Below are 5,634 nucleotides of genomic sequence, written 5' to 3' on the forward strand. Positions count from 1 at the left end.
TCTTAAGTTCCCCACTAGACCTTTTTTCCCCTAGTGAGTTGTAGATAGTATTTTTGATACATCCTACATATTTTTGATACCCAAATTAAAAATTTTGAATTTGGGATATTTTGACATTTTTCCAAGTGTACCCAATTTTTTTAATGCGATAGCTATATCACCAAGTAAAAGTAAGAGTCATGCAACATTGCTTCAAGCAATGCATCAAGACAAGCCCATATACTTGACTGTGTTGGCTCTTTGTAAAAAGTTTGTAAATCCAATGATTGAGACTGAACTTCCTGGACATAGACATCACAACATCCAAAAAATCGATTAACATCCATGGCATAACACATGGTTTTCATACATACACATCATAAAATTCATGCGTAGTTTTGAAATATGATGGATTATGTGTTTTCATGGAATAAAATGGACATAGATATTTGATTTTGTTGTGATTTTTTGTCTAATCTATTTTTTAATGCTTGTTCTTGCATTCAATAGCCAAAGAATTAAGGAAAAAGCCTAAAAATTAGTAGCAAAATGTTTAAAAATACCATTGATTAGGACACATTAGGGAAGTATCCCTTGAAACTTTAAAAAAAATCTGATCACATACCAAAAACATCATACTTTATTAAGAGCATCATTTTGTCATACAAAATTGATGATTTGCTATCCATGGAAACTAAAGAGGTCCATCAACAAAATGCCATATTATTCCTAAATTTCCAAATAAATGGTATTGTTAAGGATCTAAGAAGGTTGACCAGTTTCAAGATCTCTTCATCCAATGTGCCCTTCTTACCAAAATGAGTTGTTTTCATGTTGATTGTCTTGCAAGCTGGTTGTTCTAAGCCATAGATGTGGCTTTCTTCCATGCCAACTTACTCAGATGCATTATCAAAATAGATGGGCAATTGTTTTCTCCTTCTTTTGGCACAGTAGGCAATGAGGATAAGTCTACATAATTTTGGATAGACAAGTTCTGAGAATGAATTTGTGTACAATGATCCTCCATAAGAATGTATTGAGTTGTTCGTCAATGGAGTAGCTTTCCATGACCCTTTTCTCAGCCTCCCACTTTCCTCAATGGGGTTTGCTTAGTTTTCTAATTAGCAAAGCATACTACCATGTTGCTTGGACATATAAATTCAACTTCTTTTTATTACTCTGTTAAACTGGGTTTGTTAAACTCAATCTTTAGCACATAACAAACAATTCACAAAATCGGATACTTTATTTCATAGTAACATCCAGAATCATCACTCCGCAGCGTGGTACAAAACCGTCTTTCCATAGAAAGACATCGTCCAGCCTAGGATAGGACCTTCCAATCCCTCGGGATTGGGCTATATGTGATTGCACTCTGTCCGCGGTCAACAGGGAATTTATTGGCTCAAAGCCCCTCTAAGCTTCCCTAAGCCTCAGGAGCCGTCCTACATAATAGGGGAACTTACCACTCGGCCCTTTGCCCTCTAAGTGCTAAAGTGATCAAAAATCAATAACACCTACCTCCCTCGGGAGCATAGGACCCTCACCCGCAGATGAGTTTTTCCACACTCCGCAAAGTGTTAAGGAGCATTGGGTTGGGAACCCCATCGTCCGAACCACCATAATCCATAATTTGTCTGTCTGTGAAAGCATGGAATCATAAGAGCCATAATTCATCATTCACAAATCCAAAAAGCAGTCTTAACCATAAGACATTTTTTAACACACTTGTCAATGTATGCGATGCATAGAATCTGTCCCCTCTATCAATTCCCATGTTCCTTCCTAAAAAGCAATTGAAAATAACATGTTTTTACAAGTTTAAGTACGTTCTAACTAATCGTAATCTATGTAACATACTATCTTATCCCTCATTAGGATATTGTAGAGTTAATAGCTTTAAAAATAATCATTTTCTTATGTACTAAACCTAATTATCTATGTTCATCCACCCATCATGTTTACGGTTTATGGCCGCAACCTCAATTTGTTATGGGATGGCTAGTTCTTCTGTTTGAATGGGTTCGTCGAGGTTAACTTCCACTTGCACTTCAACATCATGTTGAGTTCCCTCAATAGCAACCACTTCCTTGCATTGGAGACCTCTCTGAGTGTGACCTCGCTCAGCATATCGATGTCTCTTGGGAGCCATGGAAGAAGTTGATGGATTCGAGCAACGCTTCCACGTAGGTGTGGAGAGTTGGGTGGGCATCACTCCAAGGTATACGACCAAGGCGACGACCAAGGCATAGATTTTGGCATACTTGGTAACAGGCTACGAAGGCTTCGTTGTTGGTGCCGTTAGCTACGTGTGAGAAGCTCCCACTAGCTTGTAGGAAAATCTTCCCAGGAGGTCACCCTTCCAAGCAATGTTGTCACCCAAGTGCACTTAACTGCCAAGTGGCTATCCACTAAGCTAGTTCTTTTTGTTATTCTATACTACAAACATAGTTATAATAAGCTAGTCTTGGGAGGGTTTCCCAAGTCTTTCTTCCATTAACTGGCATATAATACCTCATTAATAATAACAATTATCTTCATAATTAGAGCCAATTTCATAGTTAGAGCTAGTTTTTTTAAAATTGTGCAATATAAATCATTATTCTTACTCATCTCAGAAGGCTCATGTAAGAAGTTTAGATGGGAAGAGAGAGAGAGAGAGAGAGAGATTACAAGAGAGAGAAAAGGAAGAGAAAGACTAAATTAGGAGAGAGAGAAAGAGAAAGAAGCCATGAAAGTTGGACAAGAGCTTGAAAGGGGAATAGACTAATTATAATATCATGTGGTGAAAAATGAAATGAGTCTCCAATATCTTTATACACCCAGGCCAATGTGGCTCCAAGCATCATTTAAATATTCAAAAAAATATATGTTAATTTTTTCCTTCATTACAATCCATCCTAACCCAAATGTTTGTCCTTTTAAAAAAATAGAATTTATTACAAGATACTCCAAATAACGGAGATAAAATAAAATGATCTATCTAAACATGACAAAAGATCTCATAATCTTCAAAAGCATTATTGAGTCAAGAGTTGAGGACCAAGTTTGATGTTGAACCGTAAAGGTGAGAACTTGGTCAAAATTTCTTCAAGTATGAGCTCTTCTAAGATATTCAAAGAGAGTGAACAAATGGCTTGAGACATATTTGAGGCATTATTGTCATGATATATAGTATGGTTGGGATTTGTGGCTTCACTTAGACGAGTTCACTTATAATATAACCACTCATTCTAGCATTGGAAATTTTCCCTTTGAGGCAATGTCTGGTTACAAGATTCCCCTTTCAACTGTGATGTTCCATGAAATGATAAACCCTTGTGGTAAAAAAGGTGTTGGAAAGAATGCAAACCCTACTTTAAATATGGAAGGTCAATCTCAAGAAGGTTCAATACTAAATAAAGATGTATGTTGATAAGAAGCGAAGGCCAATGGAATTTCATACCATCAATTCAAGAATGATAAGCTATAAATGAAGCAAACTTAATAACAATTGAGTACCATGACTTGCGGTAAACAATGTAGTTTGAAAACATGCTCAATGCTTTGATTTGCAACATGAGAGGCCATGTATTGGGTCTTCATTGAGATCAGATATGTTGCCTTTTGAAGTTTCTCCACCTCTACATAGATGTTATTCCATCCCCTCTTAGCAGTAGGCAAGCCCATAATGGAGTCCATATTTATATATGTCCATTTACCTTTGGGAATAGGCAATGGTTGAGGTAAACATTTAGGCTATTGGGTTCTCTCTTTGTTTTCTTGACAAGAGAGACACTTTGAAACAAAATCCTTGATGTCTCTCTCCAAAGCCCCTCCAAAGTCCCTTCCAATAGAAGTTGTTACCCATAAAAAGCAATAGAATGTCAATCATGCAAAAGTGCAATAGGTCAATATCAATTGGAATGGGTAATATATTTTGCATCATGCTATGGCAACTCAAGAATTCACATCAATAATGTTCAATGAAGTGATTATGAGAAGCCAATGGTTTCTCAAAGGCCATCAACATGATTAGAGCCCGTGAAGCAGCCTGCTCCCAGGGATGTTGCTTGAACTAAAGACAAAAGCGCTAGGAAGGAGACAAACAATCCACCTACTAGTGTCGCTATGTAGCAACCTAAGAAAGTTGTCACTACTTCTTAATGTTCAAAGTCTCCCAAAGCGAAACCCCCTTCATTGCTAAAGAAGAAACAAGAAATTTAACAATATTAGCCTAGTGTAAATGTTCAACTTAAAGAGAAGAATGCACAAAAAACAACAAAGGATGCTCTTAAGAACCAACTACCTTTCTCTAAGAGCAATGACAAGGTGATTCCAGAAACCTCCAAAAGGTCACCTCCTCAATGAAGGGAGTGAGCCCTAAGAGGAAGCACCTGAGTAGAAGCAAGAGCTATGGTGAAAGGAGCAAGAGCAAGAGAGAGAGTCACCCAAGATGTGGGAACTTCAACATTCACAATGTATGGCCAGCCTTTCCTTATTCAAATGGCACTGAAAGAATAAAGAATGAAGTGACAATGATGAGCACCCACCAACTGCAGTGTATATGTGTGCAGGTACTATCAATGCAACTAATGGATGAGTAGCTAGGCATATATGCCTTCACCTCTTCACCCCTAGCAACCTCTCACTTAAAGGTGAATATGCCCATAGTGAGGAGAGAATGAGAAAGAAGTAACAAAGTACAAGTGTACATAAAGTACAATAGGATGAAGAAAGACGCCATCTCATCCAACACCCATCATCATCCTAAGGAAGGAAAAATGCTCCAGTGAGAGACTTTTAGTGAGTAGATCTACATAATTTTGGTCAATTGAGATCTTGACAAGCTCAATGGACTTGTCCTCCAGACTTCTCTGATAAAGTGGTAGCACACCTTAATGTACTTTGTCTTCGCATGGAAGATTGGATTCTTGGCCAAGTGAATAGCACTCATAGAATCCAAATGCAATGTAGAGACTACATCAGTAATACCAAGATGGCCTAGCAAGAGAGTCTCATTGCAAGCCTCACTAGTTGCAACATACTTTGCCTCTGTAGTAGATAGGGCCATGCATTTCTGCACCCTAGACATCCAATAAATAGCATCTCCAGCAAAGGTGAAGACATAGCCAGAGGTAGACTTCCTACCATTTGCATGTCTTACATAATCAAAGTCAGTGTATTCCACGACTATTATATCTTGGCTACCATAACATATACACATGCCTGCAATGATTTAAGGTACCTCATGATATCCTTCACAAAATCCCAATGTTGTCTGCCACAAGTGTAGCCATATAGGATGCTACAACTCCCACTACAAATGCTATGTCAAGATGAGTGGTTATCATGGCATACATCAAATTGCCCACTACAGACACATAAGGATCTTGGCCATCTCAACCTTTTGCTCATCAAACTATGCACAATTAGCCTGACTAACCTTCACATGGGAAGGTAAAGGACAGCCAATAGGCTTAATAGCCTGCATATGAAATTGCTCAAGAACCTTCTAGGTGGATGTACTCATTCTATGACAAGTAAAGAAGCCCCTTAGAGTGATCGCACATAATGCGCATCCCAATAATATGTGAGGCATGTCCCATGTCCTTCATCTCAAAGCTCTTCTTGACTTGACATTTCAAGGCATCCAGCTCATCATGATCACTTCTA

Source organism: Lygodium microphyllum, chromosome 24, assembly GCF_053477565.2.
Source record: "Lygodium microphyllum isolate KBCC chromosome 24, Lygodium_microphyllum_v1.1.10, whole genome shotgun sequence".
NCBI lineage: Eukaryota > Viridiplantae > Streptophyta > Polypodiopsida > Schizaeales > Lygodiaceae > Lygodium > Lygodium microphyllum.